Source organism: Nerophis ophidion, linkage group LG02 (genome assembly GCF_033978795.1).
Source record: "Nerophis ophidion isolate RoL-2023_Sa linkage group LG02, RoL_Noph_v1.0, whole genome shotgun sequence".
NCBI classification, from domain to species: domain Eukaryota; kingdom Metazoa; phylum Chordata; class Actinopteri; order Syngnathiformes; family Syngnathidae; genus Nerophis; species Nerophis ophidion.
The window spans coordinates 3,751,367-3,771,366 of record NC_084612.1 but is presented as its reverse complement, the minus strand read 5'-3'; the positions used below and the strand labels follow the sequence as shown (position 1 = coordinate 3,771,366).

The 20,000-nt window shown below is 38.0% G+C and overlaps 1 protein-coding gene and 1 long non-coding RNA gene across 2 annotated transcripts in view; one reads left to right on the top strand and one right to left on the bottom strand.

Moving 5' to 3' along the window:
* Positions 1-10,183, top strand: part of LOC133569630 (uncharacterized) — a 24,234-nt gene extending 14,051 nt beyond the window's left edge. Inside the window, exon 3 of the long non-coding RNA XR_009809839.1 lies at positions 9,882-10,183. This is a non-coding gene — a long non-coding RNA (uncharacterized LOC133569630). The remainder of the gene's footprint in view (positions 1-9,881) is intronic.
* The window catches only part of LOC133536067 (collagen and calcium-binding EGF domain-containing protein 1-like), a 163,375-nt gene that overhangs the window by 69,469 nt on the left and 73,906 nt on the right, over positions 1-20,000 (bottom strand). The gene's annotated exons all lie outside the window — the stretch shown is intronic.

The window sequence follows — 20,000 nt, the reverse complement described above, 5'->3', positions numbered from 1 at the left end:
TGTGTGTCGGCCCCACCTGGACCAGCTGCGCCCTTGGACGTGCCGGCCCCCGCCAGGTTCGGTCTTGTGAACGCAAGATCTTTGACAAACAAAACGTTTATCCTGAAGGATTTCTTCACTTCCCGCAGACTTGACTTCCTCTGTGTGTCGGAAACATGGCTGAGAGATGGTGAGTCCGCCCCTCTTAATGAACTTCTGCCTCCGGAGTGTTCTTACCTTAATTCTCCGCGGTCGTCCGGTCAAAAAGGAGGAGGATTAGCAGTCGTTTTTTAAAATTACTTTAAATGCCGTCTGATCCGCCTGCAATCCTCCTTTTCAAGCTTCGAACTGTGCATGTTTGAGCTGGAGGGGGCGTGGCCTCCAGCTACAGTTGAATTTCGGGAGACATTTTCTTCAGGGAGGTTTTCGGGAGAGGCGCTGAATTTCGGGAGTCTCCCGGAAAATCCGGGAGGGTTGGCAAGTATTATAAAAGGGGAGAAGGAAGAGAGATCGGGAAAGGAGTAGGAGAGCCGGCAGCAGCGACTAGGAAGCAAGAACAGCCAAAAAGCAGGCGAGGGCGACGACGACGAAGACGGCAGCTGAAAAGCAGACCGGGAACAATCAGTGGAGGAAGGAGCTGAAAAGCCACCTGACCGCAGATAAGCTTTGTTGCAAAATAAAGAAGTCAAACCTGCTCAAAAGCATGTCCTTCCCGGGTGGTCCATTGAACCCGCACGACGACGGCAAGAGACTGTCACAGTAACATTTAGGAACTTAGACTTAGAATTGTACAAACTTTAACGATCCACAAGGAAAACTGTTCCACACAGTAGCTCAGTTACAATGATGGAAAGTGTAAGGATGGAAAGGACAATGCAGGTATATATGGACTAGATATAGCGATATAGAATAGAATTTCAACAATATCCAATCCAATCCATTTTATTTGTATAGCACATTTAAACAACATAGATGTTTCCAAAGTGCTGCACAACAATATTAAAAACATTATTCAAATATCCTTAGCTCCACCAATGACTGAATAAAAAATAAAACCAATATAAAAATTAATAAAATAAATAAATAAATAGATTTTAAAGGTTAAAACCAATCAAAATGATAAATAGAAAAAAGAAAAAAAAACTGAAAACACAGAATAAAAGGGGGTCTTAAGACGAGACTTAAAACACTCCACTGTGGGAGCAGTTCTAACATGGAGGGGCAGAGTGTTCCAGAGCTTAGGGCCGACCACAGAGAAGGCCCTGTCTCCCCTGGTTTTAAGTCTGGTCTTGGGCACCACGAACCCAAGACCAGAAAATGTCAACACAGTCATGGAAAACACACAAACAATGTCAACTAAATCCTAAAATCAATTAATAAGAACAAAAGCTGAATAAGGTGTAACAAAATAGTGCAAAGTGTGAAAATGTAAACTTAGAGAAAAATGAGAAGAACAATTTTCTGCAGGTTTAGTGCCAGGAAGTAAACAGCTGTGCTCTAAAGGGTGAGCACGGTATTAGCGGTCTTGGTGGTCCGTTTAAAAAAACAAAAGGAAAAACCAACTTCCATAATGTCGAGGTGACTTTTCCGGTCTTGTTTACAATTTCTTAATTTTCACTTTCTCACTCCATGGAGATAATCAACCACGAGACAACAAGTGGCTCGGTTACCAGAGAGTGAGTGCCTCCAGGCGAAGAAGAAGAAAAAAGAAATGATCAAACGTTTTATCGGACACATTTTTTTTTTGTCGATGACGTTAGCCTTTTATCGCCCGGCCCGAGCTCCAACATTAGCAGCGTTGAGCAGCATTTATGAGCCAAAGTGGTGCAGCAGATGGTGCTGTCGTAAAAAAAAAATATATATATTTTGAGGAAATATGCCTTAAACACTTTACAAGTCATGTGAAACCACAATTTATTGAGTTATTTTACTTATTAAAGTCAGTAAATTGTTTGGCCACCTACTCAGTGGACTAGTGGTTAGAGTGTCCGCCTTAAGATCGGTAGGTTGGGAGTTCAAACCCCGGCCGATTCATACCAAAGACTATAAAAATGGGACCCATTGCCTCCCTGCTTGGCACTCAGCATCAAGGGTTGGATTTGGGGGTTAAATTACCATAAATGATTCCTAGGCGCGGCGCCGCTGCTGCTCACTGCTCCCCTCACTTCCCAGGGGGTGATCAGGGGGATGGATCAAATGCAGAGGACAAATTTCACCATACCTAGTGTGTGTGTGACAATCATTGGTACCTTAACTTAACTTAAATTTAACTGTGCTTAACATTTTTTTACACTCTAAAACAAACTATTTCTTTGTCGGCCGAACTGTTCCCAAATCCAATGAGCATCTTGGAAAGGTTGGCTTTAACGACCGTAAAGACCAGTTTCTCTCAAATAGTGGGACGCCACCACCCCTCATTATAATATATTATTATTTATTGACTTTATACAGCGGCGCTTCTGGGTGTTGTTGATAAATGGCTTTCGCTTTGCATAGTAGACATTTAACTTTTACTTACAGATGTAGCGACCAACTGTAGATACTGACAGTGGTTTTCTGAAGTGTTCCTGAGCCCATGTGGTGATATCCTTTACACTGTCAATTTTTGATGCAGTACCGCCTAAGGGATCGAAGGTTACGGCCTTGCCACTTACTTGCAGTGATTTCTCTATATTATCTGAACCTTTAGATATCCCGAACCGTAGATGGTGAAATCTCTAAATTCCTTGCAATAGCTTGTTGACAAATTTTGTTCTTAAACTGTTCGACAATTTGCTCAAGCATTTGTTCAAAAAGTGGTGACCCTCGCCCCATCCTTGTTGGTGAATGACTGAGCTGCTTTTATACCCAATCATGATACCCACCTGTTCCCAAATAGCCTGTTGACCTGTGGGATGTTCCAAATAAGTGCTTGATAAGCATTTCCCAAATTTCTCAGTCTTTTTTGCCACTTGTGTCAGCTTTTTTGAGAGATGTTGCAGGCCTTAAATTCCAAATGAGCTAATATTTGCAAAAAATAAAGTTTGCAAGTTCGAATGTTAAATATCTTGTCTTTGCAGTCTATTCAATCGAATATAAATTGAAAAGGATTTGCAAATTATTGTATTTTGTTTTTATTTACCATTTACACAACGGGCAACTTCACTGGTTTTGGGTTTTGTATATTAATTTTGTATTTTGTTTTCGTTAATGTTGATAATGATACATTGTTATGCAAATTTGTATTCATACAAATTTGCATACCAAATTTGTTATGCAAATTTATACATTCAAATATGCTATATTCTATATCTATTTTTTGTGAAATAACTTGTTTTTCATATATATATTTTTTTACTTACGAGGACAATTTCTAAACTTTACCTTTTTTTAATACATACTTTAAAACTTTGTAGTGTATTCCACTAGAAAAATATAACGCATGTCAACGATGCCTTAAATGACATCAATGTTACGACTATGGACTATGAGGTTTGTTTTCCCAGAAGGCAAAAGGAAAGTTGGACGTGAATGTAAGTATATAATTTATTTTAAGGTTAAAAAAATACAGAAAAAGGAAGCAAACGAAAGGCGTGCACAATGGCGGTACAAAAACTTGGCTATGAAACAAAACTATGAACATAAAACAATACACTTACACAATGGCATGAAAAGCTAAAAACTTACTTGTTAAAAGACAAGGGGCATGGAGCATTGGACTGGAAGGCATAGAAGTCAGTCCAACCCAGGGCAGCTGTGGCTACAGATGTAGCTTACCACCACCAGGTGTGAATGAATGATGGGTTCCCACTTCAATGTGAGGGCTTTGAGTATATAACAATAGAAAAGCGCAATATAAATCTAATCCATCATTATTATCAATCAATCAATCAATGTTTATTTATATAGCCCCAAATCACAAATGTCTCAAAGGACTGCACAAATCATTACGACTACAACATCCTCGGAAGAACCCACAAAAGGGCAAGGAAAACTCACACCCAGTGGGCAGGGAGAATTCACATCCAGTGGGACGCCAGTGACAATGCTGACTATGAGAAACCTTGGAGAGGACCTCAGATGTGGGCAACCCCCCCCCCTCTAGGGGACCGAAAGCAACGGATGTCGAGCGGGTCTAAAATGATACTGTGAAAGTTCAATCCATAGTGGCTCCAAGACAGCAGTGAGAGTTCAGTTCAAGCGGATCCAAGACAGCAGCGAGAGTCCCGACCACAGAAAACCATCTCAAGCGGAGGCGGATCAGCAGCGTAAAGATGTCCCCAACCGATACAGGCGAGCGGTCCATCCTGGGTCTCGACGAGCGGTCCATCCTGGGTCTCGACTCTGGACAGCCCATGGTCATCTGACCGGACCCCCTCCACAAGGGAGGGGGGGACATAGGAGAAAGAAAAGAAGCGGCAGATCAACTGGTCTAAAAAGGAGGTCTATTTAAAGGCTAGAGTATACAGATGAGTTTTAAGGTGAGACTTAAATGCTTCTACTGAGGTAGCATCTCGAACTGTTACCGGGAGGGCATTCCAGAGTACTGGAGCCCGAACGGAAAACGCTCTATAGCCCGCAGACTTTTTTTGGGCTCTAGGAATCACTAAGAAGCCGGAGTCTTTTGAACGCAGATTTCTTGCCGGGACATACGGTACAATACAATCAGCAAGATAGGATGGAGCTAGACCGTGTAGTATTTTATACGTAAGTAGTAAAACCTTAAAGTCACATCTTAAGTGCACAGGAAGCCAGTGCAGGTGAGCCAGTACAGGCGTAATATGATCAAACTTTCTTGTTCTTGTCAAAAGTCTAGCAGCCGCATTTTGTACCAACTGTAATCTTTTAATGCTAGACATGGGGAGACCCGAAAAGAATACGTTACAGTAATCGAGACGAGACTTAACAAACGCATGGATAATGATCTCTGCGTCTTTAGTGGACAAAATGGAGCGAATTTTAGCGATATTACGGAGATGAAAGAAGGCCGTTTTAGTAACGCTATTATTATTATTACAGATGGTGAGAAGGAGGTGGTAGACGGTGATGTTGCCAGGACGAAGAACAGAAACAGACAGGCTTAAATAATACTGTGGTGATTAGTGAAAACAGGTTTGAGACATGAGGATAAGGTGAAAACTAATGGTGGTGACAAAACAAACCAGGAAGTGCAAAAACAGGAACTGAGTGGCCAAAAAACAAACACAACATGACGAAAAAAAAACATGATCACATAGACATGACAACCAATCGTATGTTGTTTTAGGAATCCACTACAAAAACACAAGTCAATGATGTTCTATATGACAGGAATATTCTACTGTTTTTAGGAATCCACTACAAAAACACAAGTCAATGATGTTCTATATGACAGGAATATTCTACTGTTTTTAGGAATCCACTACAAAAACACTAGTCAATGATGTTCTATATGAGAGGAATAGTCTGCTGTTTTTAGGAATCCACTACAAAAATACATTTCAACAAAGCTCTGAATATGATGCTGTTTTTAGGAATCCAAAAAAAAAATTAATTGCAAAGGCGCTCTAAATATTAACTGTTTTTAGGAATCCACTACAATAACGTATGTCAACGATGCTTCAAATGACAACAGTATCATGCTGTTTTTAGGACTACACTACAAAAATAAATGTCAACGATTCTGTAAATTTTATGCTTATTATATTTTATACCAGGGGTCGGAAACCCGCGGATCTGGAGCCGGATGCGGCTCTTTAGCCCCGCCCTAGTGGCTCTCTGGAGCTTTTTCAAAAATGTATGAAAAATGGAAATGATGAGCGGAAAAAAACATATTTTTTGTTTTAATTTGGTTTATGTAGGAGGAGAAACATGACACAAACCTCCCTAATTGCTATAAAGCACACTGTTTGTATTAAACACGGTTCACTGATTCGAGTATTTGGCGAGCGCCGTTTTGTCCTACTAATTTTAGCGGTCCATGAACTCACCGTAATTTCTTTACATGTACAACATTCACCGACTTTCTAAGACGTGTTTTATGCCACTTCTTTTTCCGTCTCATTTTGTCCACCAAACTTTTAACGTTGTGCATGAATGCACAAAGGTGAGTTTTGTTGACGTTTTTGACTTGTGTGGAGTGATAATCAGACATATTTGGTCACTGCATGACTGCAAGCTAATCGATGCTAACATGTTATTTAGGCTAGCTGTATGTACATATTGCATCATTATGCTTCATTTGTAGATATATTTGAGCTCATTTATTTTCCTTCAAGTCCTCATAATTCAATTTATATCTCATGACACACTGTCTGTATGTAATATGGCTTTTAATTTTTTGCGGCTCCAGACAGATTTGTTTTTGTATTTTTGGTCCAATATGGGTCTTTCAACACCGACCCCTGTTTTATACATTCTTTAAAAAATGTTGTTTTTCAATATGAATATTTCAAATATAATTTAAAAAATAATAATTGTATTTTCTTTATTATATAAATGAATTGATAAAAAATGTATGTTTTTCGTTAAAAAAAAAAATACTATACATTTTAAATTCATTTAGAATTTTGCACGTTTATCTAGGAAACTTTAAAAAAAATTCTTACATTTGAATTAATTAATTTACAAACTTGTATTGTGTTGTATATTCCAAAAGGTATTTTATTGAGTTTACATGCAGTCAAGTCAATTAAAAATATTGACTTTATTGTTAAAGGCCTACTGAAATGAGATTTTCTTATTCAAACGGGAATAGCAGCTCCATTCTATGTGTCATACTTGATCATATCGCGATATCACCCTATTTTTGCTGAAAGGATTTAGTAGAGAACATCGATGATAAACTTCACAACTTTTGGTGCTGATAAAAAAAGCCCTGCCTTGTACCGGAAGTATGTGCGCGTGACGTCACAAGTTGCAGGGCTCCACACATTTTCACATTGTTTATAATGGGAGCCACTAGCAGTAAGAGCAGTTCGGACCGAGAAAGCGACAATTTCCCCATTAATTTGAGGGAGGATGAAAGATTTGTGAATTAGGATATTGAAAGAGTAGACTAGAAAAAAAAAAAAAAAAGAGTGACGGCTTCGGGTGGCGACAGTGTGAGCATTTCAGATGTGATTAGACATAATTACTAGGATAATTCTGGAAAATCCCTTATCTCAGGGGTGCCCATTACTTCGATCGCGATCGACTAGTCGATCTCGGAGGGTGTGTCAGTCGATCTCAAGCCAGGCATTAAAAAATAGACATAAAAATGAGCAATCATCAATCATACCAAGACTTCACTTTCGTCAGTTGTTTGACATTCTCGGCACCCGAGGATCTTGTGAGATGACGCTGGCTGCTGCGAGCTCATATTTAAGAAAAAAATCACTAACAGGGCGGACGCAGAGAAACACATTTTATTTCTAGAGACTCCGTACCTACTGTCAAAACTCTAAAGACCGACTGCACAGTTCCTGTCTTCACCATAAAAGACCTGTTTCATCCTGCCTGTGCTAACAAAATAAGAGTCTCAGAAAGCTAGCGTGCACAAGCTAGCAAGCTACGGAGTTTGATGCCAATGTATTTCTCCCCCTCCCTCAGCGACCGCTTTCTCACTTGCTTGCCCACCCGCACAGTCACTGACGTCACTCACCTGCTGCCAGACATTAAAGGGCCACACACATATGCTACTCTCATAACAAAGTGTTTAAAAACGAGTATGCAAGTTGGACAAATGAGATGCCAAATCCAACCACTTTCATGTGGTATTGGACAGAAAGGAGGACTTTTTTTTTCCTCCATTTGAAAATGCGGACGTTATCAGCACCACTGTCTGATTCCAATCAATGCAAGTCATCAGAATCAAATACACCAACTTATATTCTTGTCTTCATGAAAGAATGGAATCTATGTGTGTTAAACATGCTTGTATTATCATTAAACACCTTTAACTTGTTAACAAAAATGTCTCTTTCATAAATAAATAAATATAAATTATAAATAGGAATGAGGTAGATCTCCTCGACTTGGTCAATTGAAAAGTAGCTCGCCTGCAGAAAAAGTGTGAACGCCCCTGCCTTATCTGCTTATTGTTTTAATAGTGTTTTAGTGAGATTGTAAAGATTGTAAAGACATACCTCGAAGTCGGATGGCTGCGGTGAACACGCAGTGTCTTAGCAGCCAAACTCACAGCTGCCTTTTTCGACAGCTGCTGCAGGATGACGAATAATCCAGTGATGTCTCCGGTAAGATAAATATCACAATTTTCCCATCCAAAAACATGCTGGTTGACGTAGAGAAAACGTGTTCGCTTGACCGCTCTATGTTAAAGCTTCACAACAACAACAACAACAACAAAAACACCGGCTGTGTCTCGGTGCTAAAGACAGCGGCAATCCACCGCTTTCCACCAACAGCATTCTTCTTTCAATCAATCAATCAATGTTTACTTATATAGCCCTAAATCACTAGTGTCTCAAAGGGCTGCACAAACCACTACGACATCCTCGGTAGGCCCACATAAGGGCAAGGAAAACTCACACCCAGTGGGACGTCGGTGACAATGATGACTATGAGAACATGATACTGTGAAAGATCAATCCATAATGGATCCAACACAGTCGCGAGAGTCCAGTTCAAAGCGGATCCAACACAGCAGCGAGAGTCCTGTTCACAGCGGAGCCAGCAGGAAACCATCCCAAGAGGAGGCGGATCTGCAGCGCAGAGATGTCCCCAGCCGATACACAGGCAAGCAGTACATGGCCACCGGATCGGACCGGACTCCCTCCACAAAGGAGAGTGGGACATAGAAGAAAAAGAAAAGAAACGGCAGATCAACTGGTCTGAAAAGGGAGTCTATTTAAAGGCTAGAGCATACAAATGAGTTTTAAGGTGAGACTTAAATGCTTCTACTGAGGTGGCATCTCGAACTGTTACGGGGAGGGCATTCCAGAGTACTGGAGCCCGAAATGAAAACGCTCTACAGCCCGCAGACTTTTTTTGGGCTCTAGGAATCACTAATAAGCCGGAGTCCTTTGAACGCAGATTTCTTGCCGGGACATATGGTACAATACAATCGGCAAGATAGGATGGAGCTAGACCGTGTAGTATTTTATACGTAAGTAGTAAAACCTTAAAGTCACATCTTAAGTGCACAGGAAGCCAGTGCAGGTGAGCCAGTACAGGTATATATGTATGTATATATGTATATAAAGGTATATACAGTACAGGCGTAATGTGATCAAACTTTCTTGTTCTTGTCAAAAGTCTAGCAGCCGCATTTTGTACCAACTGTAATCTTTTAATGCTAGACATGGGGAGACCCGAAAATAATACGTTACAGTAATCGAGGCGAGACGTAACCTCCATTATTAAATGAACAAATTGCAAAAGATTCAGCAACACAGATGTCCAGAATACTGTGTGATTATGCCATTAAAGCAGATGGCTTTTAGCCGCTAGTGGTGCAGCGCTAATATTTCCTGACAGTCCATGACGTCACGTGCCAGGTCATCATTCCGCGACGTTTTCAACAAGAAACTCGTGGGAAATTTCAAATTGCAATTTAGTAAACTAAAAAGGCCGTATTGGCATGTGTTGCAATGTTAATATTTCATCATTGATATATAAACTATCAGACTGCGTGGTCGGTAGTAGTGGGTTTCAGTGGGCCTTTAAAAAAAAAGTTCTTACATTTGAATTAATTGATTGACACACTTTTATTGTGTTGTATATTCCAACAGGTATTCTATGGAGTTTACATGCAGTCAAGTCAATTAAAAGATATTCACCTTATTATTAATAATGTCTACAATACATCCATGTGTTGTTTGAAATCATGTTAAAATGCAAATGCGAGTCCCGGCCTTGTCTGATAATTATTCTAACGTGCTGTCCGGTGCACGTGTGGAGGTGTTAGTGGGGCCGTCCTAACTGCTGTTTATTTGCTCTGCCAGCCCACTTCCAGGACCCCTGGAGAGACATCAGCCGTGGACCAAACAGAGGAAGCTTTGACTGGAGAGAAGGAGCAGGAGGTCTGAAGGACTTCCAGCAGCAAAACAAGGTGACCTGCACTTCCTGCCGCACTTCCTGTCATGCTTCATCTCTCAGCTGCCACCGCATCATCTTTCCATCCTGACACCTTGTTCCCCGAGCGCCTCCTGCTGCGGCAGCGCATGTTCAACCAGCGACACATGTGTTCACTTCCAAACGTGCAAGGGAGTAATGTCTTTGAAGGAGATGACTAAAAACAGCGTTTTTGGAGGAGATTAGTAAAACCTGGGTTTTTTAAGTACATTTTTTAAAACATAAAAAAATACCCATGTCACATAAGGGATTTAACTGTATTATTTTTTTTCAGCGGATGAGTAAAAACAGCACCGAAAAAGCATAGCTGTCATATGGATGTGAAGTGAATTTTATTTATATAGCGCTTTTCTCAAGTGACTCAAAGCGCTTTACATAGTGACACCCAATATCTAAATTACATTTAAACCAGTGTGGGTGGCACTGGGAGCAGGTGGGTAAAGTGTCTTGCCCAAGGACACAACGGCAGTAACTAGGATGGCACAGGCGGGAATCGAACCTGCAACCCTCAAGTTGCTGGCACGGCCACTCTACCAACCGAGCTATGAAAAAAATAAAAATTTCTAAAAACAGACAGTATAAGACTGCTATATTTAAGGCATCATTGACATGTAGTGGATTCCTAAAAACAGCATAATATTTAAAGAATCGTTGACATGTATTTTTGTAGTGGATTCCCAAAAACAGCATAATACTGTTGTCATTTGAAGCATCATCGACTTGCGTTATTGTAGTGGGTTCCTAAAGCCAACTTAAATGTAGAGCATCTTTGCAATGTATTTTTGTAGTGGATTCCTAAAAACAGCATAATATTTAGAGCATTGTTGAAATTTATTTTTGTAGTGGATTCCTAAAAATATCTGAATAATTCTGTTACATTGTTGACTAGTGTTTTTGTAGTGGATTTCTAAAATCAGAATAAGAATGCTATATTTAAGGCATCATTGATATGTGTTGTTGTAGTGGATTCCTAAAAACAGCATAATATGTAGAGCAACCTTGACATTTATTTTTGTAGTGGATTCCTAAAAACAGCATAATATGTAGAGAAACGTTGACATTTATTTTTGTAGTGGATTCCCAAAAACAGCATAATACTGTTGTCACTTGAAGCATCATCGACATGCGTTATTGTAGTGGGTTCCTAAAGCCAGCTGAAATGTAGAGCATCTTTGCAATGTATTTTTGTAGCGGATTCCTAAAAACAGCATAATATTTAGAGCATTGTTGAAATTTATTTTTGTAGTGGATTCCTAAAAATATCAGAATAATTCTGTTACATTGTTGACTAGTGTTTTTGTAGTGGATTTCTAAAATCAGAATAAGAATGCTATATTTAAGGCATCATTGATATGTGTTGTTGTAGTGGATTCCTAAAAACAGCATAATATGTAGAGAAACCTTGACATTTATCTTTGTAGTGGATTCCTAAAAACAGCATAGTATGTAGAGAAACCTTGACATTTATTTTTGTAGTGGATTCCCAAAAACAGCATAATACTGTTGTCACTTGAAGCATCATCGACATGCGTTATTGTAGTGGGTTCCTAAAGCCAGCTGAAATGTAGAGCATCTTTGCAATGTATTTTTGTAGTGGATTCCTAAAAACAGCATAATATTTAGAGCATTGTTGAAATTTATTTTTGTAGTGGATTCCTAAAAATATCAGAATAATTCTGTTACATTGTTGACTAGTGTTTTTGTAGTGGATTTCTAAAATCAGAATAAGAATGCTATATTTAAGGCATCATTGATATGTGTTGTTGTAGTGGATTCCTAAAAACAGCATAATATGTAGAGAAACCTTGACATTTATCTTTGTAGTGGATTCCTAAAAACAGCATAATATGTAGAGAAACCTTGACATTTATTTTTGTAGTGGATTCCTAAAAACAGCATAATATTTAAAGAATCGTTGACATGTATTTTTGTAGTGGATTCCCAAAAACAGCATAATACTGTTGTCACTTGAAGCATCATCGACATGCGTTATTGTAGTGGGTTCCTAAAGCCAGCTTAAATGTAGAGCATCTTTGCAATGTATTTTTGTAGTGGATTCCTAAAAACAGCATAATATTTAGAGCATTGTTGAAATTTATTTTTGTAGTGGATTCCTAAAAATATCAGAATAATTCTGTTACATTGTTGACTAGTGTTTTTGTAGTGGATTTCTAAAATCAGAATAAGACTGCTATATTTAAGGCATCATTGATATGTGTTGTTGCAGTGGATTCCTAAAAACAGCATAATATGTAGAGCAACCTTGACATTTATTTTTGTAGTGGATTCCTAAAAACAGCATAATATGTAGAGAAACGTTGACATTTATTTTTGTAGTGGATTCCTAAAAACAGCATAATATTTAAAGAATCGTTGACATGTATTTTTGTAGTGGATTCCCAAAAACAGCCTAATACTGTTGTCACTTGAAGCATCATCGACATGCGTTATTGTAGTGGGTTCCTAAAGCCAGCTTAAATGTAGAGCATCTTTGCAATGTATTTTTGTAGTGGATTCCTAAAAACAGCATAATATTTAGAGCATTGTTGAAATTTATTTTTGTAGTGGATTCCTAAAAATATCAGAATAATTCTGTCACATTGTTGACTAGTGTTTTTGTAGTGGATTTCTAAAATCAGAATAAGACTGCTATATTTAAGGCATCATTGATATGTGTTATTGTAGTGGATTCCTAAAAACAGCATAATATGTAGAGCAACCTTGACATTTATTTTTGTAGTGGATTCCTAAAAACAGCATAATATGTAGAGAAACGTTGACATTTATTTTTGTAGTGGATTCCCAAAAACAGCATAATACTGTTGTCATTTGAAGCATCATCAACATGCGTTATTGTAGTGGGTTCCTAAAGCCAGCTAAAGTGTAGAGCATCTATGCAATGTATTTTTGTAGTGGATTCCTAAAAACAGCATAATATGTAGAGCAACCTTGACATTTATTTTTGTAGTGGATTCCTAAAAACAGCATAATATGTAGAGCAACCTTGACATTTATTTTTGTAGTGGATTCCTAAAAACAGCATAATATGTAGAGAAACATTGACATTTATTTTTGTAGTGGATTCCTAAAAACAGCATAATATGTATAGAAACATTGACATTTATTTTTGTAGTGGATTCCTAAAAACAGCATAATACTGTTGTCATTTGAAGCATCATCAACATGCGTTATTGTAGTGGGTTCCTAAAGCCAGCTAAAATGTAGAGCATCTTTGCAATGTATTTTTGTAGTGGATTCCTAAAAACAGCATAATATGTAGAGAAACATTGACATTTATTTTTGTAGTGGATTCCTAAAAACAGCATAATATGTAGAGAAACATTGACATTTATTTTTGTAGTGGATTCCTAAAAACAGCATAATACTGTTGTCATTTGAAGCATCATCGACATGCGTTATTGTAGTGGGTTCCTAAAGCCAGCTAAAATGTAGAGCATCTTTGCAATGTATTTTTGTAGTGGATTCCCAAAAACAGCCAGCGGGCACCAGGTCGCCCGCTGGCCTGTTCTAAAAATAGCTCAAATAGCAGCACTTACCAGTGAGCTGCCACTATTTTTTAAATTTTATTTATTTACTAGCAGGCTGGTGTCGCTTTGCTGGACATTTTTAATTCTAAGAGAGACAAAACTCAAATAGAATTTGAAAATCCAAGAAAATATTTTAAAGACTTGGTCTTCACTTGTTTAAATAAATTCATTTATTTTTCTACTTTGCTTCTCATAACTTTCAGAAAGACAATTTTTGAGAAAAAATAAAACCTTAAAAATAATTTTAGGATTTTTAAACACATATACCTTTTTACCTTTTAAATTCCTTCCTCTTCTTTCCTGACAATTTAAATCAATATTCAAGTTTTTTTTTTTATTGCAAAGAATATTAAAAACATTTTGATTTAATTCTTCATTTTAGCTTCTGTTTTTTTGACGAAGAATATTTGTGAAATATTTCTTCCAATTTATGATTAAAATTCCCCAAAAATATTCTGGCAAATCTAGAAAATCTGTAGAATTAAATTTAAATCTTATTTCAGTCTTTTGAATTTCTTAAAAAAAAAAAAAAAATGTTCAGGAAAATCTAGAAGAAATAATGATTTGTCTTTTTTTAGGAATATAATTTGGTCCAATTTGTTATATATTCTAAAAAAGTGCAGATTGGATGTTAACCTATTTAAAACATGTCATCAAAATTCTAAAATTAATCTTAATCAGGAAAAATTACTAATGATGTTCCATAAAGGGACGGCGTGGCGCAGTGGTAGAGTGGCCGTGCGCAACCCGAGGGTCCCTGGTTCAAATCCCACCTAGTACCAACCTCGTCACATCCGTTGTGTCCTGAGCAAGACACTTCACCCTTGCTCCTGATGGGTGCTGGTTGGCGCCTTGCATGGCAGCTCCCTCCATCAGTGTGTGAATGTGTGTGTGAATGTGTAAATGTGGAAGTAGTGTCAAAGCGCTTTGAGTACCTTGAAGGTAGAAAAGTGCTATACAAGTACAACCCATTTATAAATTATTTTTTTAATTATTTCAAAAAGATTCGATTTAGATGATTTTTCTATTCTTTTTCTCGGTTGAATTTTGAATTTTAAAGAGTCGGAATTGAAGATAAACTATGTTTCAAAATTTTATTTAAATTTTTTCCTGTTTTCTCCTCTTTTAAACCGTTCAATTAGGTGTTTTTTTTCTTTATTTATTCTCTGGAAAAAACATTCCGTAAAAGGAAAAAAAATGTACGACGGAATGACAGACAGAAATACCCTTTTTTTAAAATATAAATATATATTAAAAAAAAATATATATATATATATATATGTATATATATATATATATATATAGATGTATTTATTAAAGGTAAATTAAGCAAATTTATCTTTAATAAAAAATATTCTGGCAAATCTATAAAATCTATGGAATTAAATGTAAATCTTATTTCAGTCTTTTGAATTTCTTTTTAAAAAAATAGTTCTGGAAAATCTAGAAGAAATAATGATTTGTCTTATTTAGAAATATAGCTTGGTCCAATTTGTTATATATTCTAAAAAAAAGTGCAGATTGGATTTTAACCTATTTAAAACATGTCATTAAAATTCTAAAATTAACTTAATCAGGAAATATTACTAATGATGTTCCGTAAATTATTTTTTTCAAAAAGATTCGAATTGGCTAGTTTTTCTTTTCATTTTTTTGGTAGAATTTAGTATTTTAAAGAGTCCAAATTGAAGATAAACTATGTTTCAAAATTGTATCTTCATTTTTTTTCGTGTTTTCTCCTCTTTTTAAACCGTTCAATTAGGTGTTTTTTTTCATCATTTATTCTCTGGAAAAAACATTCCGTAAAAGGAAAAAAAAAATGTACGACGGAATGACGGACAGAAATACCCTTTATATATATATAGTTTTATTTATTAAAGGTAAATTAAACAAATGTACCTTTAATAAAAAATATTCTGGCAAATCTAGAAAATTTGTAGAATTAAATGTAAATCTTATTTCAAAGTATTTTGAATTTCTTTAAAAAAAAATTGTTCAGGAAAATCTAGAAGAAATAATGATTTGTTTTTGTTAGAAATATAGTTTGGTCCAATTTGTTATATATTCTAACAAAGTGCAGATTGGATGTTAACCTATTTAAATCATGTCATCAAAATTCAAATATTAATCTTAATCAGGAAAAATTACTGATGATGTTCCATAAATTCTTTATTTAATTTTTTCAAAAAGATTCGACTTAGCTAGTTTTTCTTTTCATTTTTTTGGTAGAATTTGGAATTTTAAAGAGTTGAAATTGAAGATAAACTATGTTTCAAAATTTTATTTTCATTTTTTTCGTGTTTTCTCCTCTTTTTAAACCGTTCAATTAGGTGTTTTTTTTCATCATTTATTCTCTGGAAAAAACTTTCCGTAAAAGGAAAAAAAATGTACGACGGAATGACAGACAAAAATACCCTTTTTTTAAAATATATATATATATATATATATATATATATACAGATTTCTTTATTAAAGGTAAATTAAGCAAATTTACCTTTAATAAAAAATATTCTGGAAAATCTAAAAATCTGTAGAATTAACTGTAAATCTTATTTCAAAGTCTTTTGAATTTCTTTTAAAACAAATATTTTGTTCTGGAAAATCTAGAACAAATAATGATTTGTCTTTTTTTAGAAATATAACTTGGTCCAATTTGTTATATATTATAACAAAGTGCAGATTGGATTTTCAACCTATTTAAGACATGTCATCAAAATCTTAAAATTAATCTTAATCAGGAAAAATTACTAAAGATGTTCCATAAATTATTTTTTTAATTATTAATTTTTATTTATTTTTTATTAAAGGTAAATTAAGCAAATTGGTTATTTATTTAAGTGTGTATCAAACTGGTAGCCCTTTGCATTAATCAGTACCCAAGAAGTAGCTCTTGCTTTCAAAAAGGTTGGTGACCCCTGCGATGAGGTGGCGACTTGTCCAGGGTGTACCAATCAATCAATCAATGTTTATTTATATAGACCCAAATCACAAATGTCTCAAAGGACTGCACAAATCATTACGACTACAACATCCTCGGAAGAACCCACAAAAGGGCAAGGAAAACTCACACCCAGTGGGCAGGGAGAATTCACATCCAGTGGGACGCCAGTGACAGTGCTGACTATGAGAAACCTTGGAGAGGACCTCAGATGTGGGCAACCCCCCCCCCCCTCTAGGGGACCGAAAGCAATGGATGTCGAGCGGGTCTAACATGATACTGTGAAAGTTCAATCCATAGTGGCTCCAAGACAGCAGTGAGAGTCCCGTCCACAGGAAACCATCTCAAGCGGATCAGCAGCGTAGAGATGTCCCCAACCGATACAGGCGAGCGGTCCATCCTGGGTCCCGACGAGCGGTCCATCCTGGGTCTCGACTCTGGACAGTCAGTACTTCATCCATGGTCATCGGACCGGACCCCCTCCACAAGGGAGGGGGGGACATAGGAGAAAGAAAAGAAGCGGCAGATCAACTGGTCTAAAAAGGAGGTCTATTTAAAGGCTAGAGTATACAGATGAGTTTTAAGATGAGACTTAAATGCTTCTACTTACCCCGCCTTCCGCCCGATTGTAGCTGAGATAGGCGCCAGCGCCCACCGCAACCCCGAACGGGAATAAGCGGCAGAAAATGGGTGGGGGTGGGGTGTTTAAGGATCTTTGACTTGCATTTGCGAAAAATGATTACTAAAAACAGCAGAGTGCTCTTTTGTATAAAATATCTTTGACTAGGGCTTTTTTTGTACTTTCAAATTGTTTTATTTGGATTGTTATTCTTACAAAGTTTGAAAGACGGGAGTGTTTCAGTGACACGGAGACGATGAAACCTTGGAATGCGTCGTGACCCCAAGTGTCACCGCAAGAATTTACCATCAGTGACCCTCTGACGCGTCGTCTTTCTACGACGGACACACTCCTGACGCTCTCGGTCCTCCGGGACTCGGAGCGTTGACGTCTCACCCGACGAGGCGAGAGGCACAAAACAAGCTGGCGTTGCAGGCCTGCAGCTTCCCAGAGATCGGGTGGGACCGGTTCCCGTGGCAGCAGAGACAATGACGGACAGGGTGTTTGTTTCACGCCTGCAAAGAGACGAGTGGACCAGGGCCAAACGTTGGCTGAGTGAGAGCGGCGGAGCAGCGAGGTCAAGCTAACCGGGATCCTTCAAAATGATGTGCCTGCTTGGCTTCTCTTGCCAGACAGGAAGGACCATGTTAGGGAGGAAATATCCGAAAGCAGCAGTCATTCTTAGGAGGAAACTATGTAGCTTTGCCCTGAGAAATTGCATCAAAAAACATTACTATATGGATTTGGAGGATCAAACTTTGCCCAAACTTTGTTGCTCAGAAGAAATTATTCACAAACATTTCAAAAATATAACTTTAACAAGCAATCTGTCAGGGTTATTAGTTGTTGAACCCCAAGATGCAGGGATGGAGGCAGGCATTGGATATGAAGACATTTATTTAATATAAATAATAGAACAAGAACAAACAAAAAGCACGCACGTGGGCGGAATAACAAACTAAGGGAGCTAGCACTGGAAGCTAGAAAATACAAAAGGAACTTTAGCATGGAAGCTAGAGGATCACAAACAGAAAAACTGGAAATAACTAATGGCTAACAAGAACAGCTTACCGCTACGACAACCAGGACAAAATGTAGCATGACAGGCAATAGCTGAAAAGAATCACAGACACGACAAGAGCAACATATGGCAACGACAAGTCCGAATGACAATACAATGATCCAGCACTGACTGGAGGAACAAAGCAGGTAAAATAGGAGCTGGCCGATTGACATCAGGTGTGACCAGATGCCAATCAGCCGCAGCTGAGTGAAAACAGGACACGTTTTCCGTCCGGGCTCCAGTACTCTGGAATGCCCTCCCGGTAACAGTTCGAGATGCTACCTCAGTAGAAGCATTTAAGTCTCACCTTAAAACTCATCTGTATACTCTAGCCTTTAAATAGACCTCCTTTTTAGACCAGTTGATCTGCCGCTTCTTTTCTTTCTCCTATGTCCGATGACCATGGATGAAGTACTGGCTGTCCAGAGTCGAGACCCAGGATGGACCACTCGTCGGGACCCAGGATGGACCGCTCGCCTGTATCAGTTGGGGACATCTCTACGCTGCTGATCCGCCTCCGCTTGAGATGGTCTCCTGTGGACGGGACTCTCGCGGCTGTGTTGGAGCCACTATGGATTGAACTTTCACAGTATCATGTTAGACCCGCTCGACATCCATTGCTTTCGGTCCCCTAGAGGGGGGGGGTTGCCCACATCTGAGGTCCTCTCCAAGGTTTTTCATAGTCAGCATTGTCACTGGCGTCCCACTGGATGTGAATTCTCCCTGCCCACTGGGTGTGAGTTTTCCTTGCCCTTTTGTGGGTTCTTCCGAGGATGTTGTAGTCGTAATGATTTGTGCAGTCCTTTGAGACATTTGTGATTTGGGGCTATATAAATAAACATTGATTGATTGATTGAAACAGGAAACTGAACCAAAATAAGAGCACTAGACATGAACTAAGTACAGGAAATACTAAACACAGAGGAAACAGACGAATGCAGAGGAAAAAAAACTTAAACATAGACAAACTGTCAGGGGTAAGCCTGACACAATCAGGACAGGTTAGATCAGGGGTCACCAACCTTTTTGAAAGCAAGAGCTACTTCTTGGTTACTGATTAATGCGAAGGGCTACCAGTTTGATACACACTTAATACATTGCCAGAAATAGCCAATTTGCTCAATTTACCTTTAATAAATAAATCTATATACTACGTTAAGGTAACGTGTGGAGTTCCCCAGGGTTCGGTCCTTGGCCCTGCACTCCTCAGCATCTACATGCTGCCGCTAGGTGACATCATACGCAAATACGGTGTTAGCTTTCACTGTTATGCTGATGACACCCAACTCTACATGCCCCTAAAGCTGACCAACACGCCGGATTGTAGTCAGCTGGAGGCGTGTCTTAATGAAATTAAACAATGGATGTCCGCTAACTTTTTGCAACTCAACGCCAAAAAAACGGAAATGCTGATTATCGGTCCTGCTAGACACCGAACTCTATTTAATAATACAACTCTAACATTTGACAACCAAACAATTAAACAAGGCGACACGGTAAAGAATCTGGGTATTATCTTCGACCCAACTCTCTCCTTTGAGGCACACTTGCCCTTATGTGGGCCTACCGAGGATGTCGTAGTGGTTTGTGCAGCCCTTTGAGACACTAGTGATTTAGGGCTATATAAGTAAACATTGATTGATTGATTGATATACATTTATAAAAATGGGTATTTCTGTCTGTCATTCCGTCGTACATTTTTTTTTCCTTTTACGGAAGGTATTTTGTAGGGAATAAATGATGAAAAAAACACTTAACTGAACTTTTTAAAAGAGGGGAAAACACGAAAAAAAATCAAATTTTGAAACATAGTTTATCTTC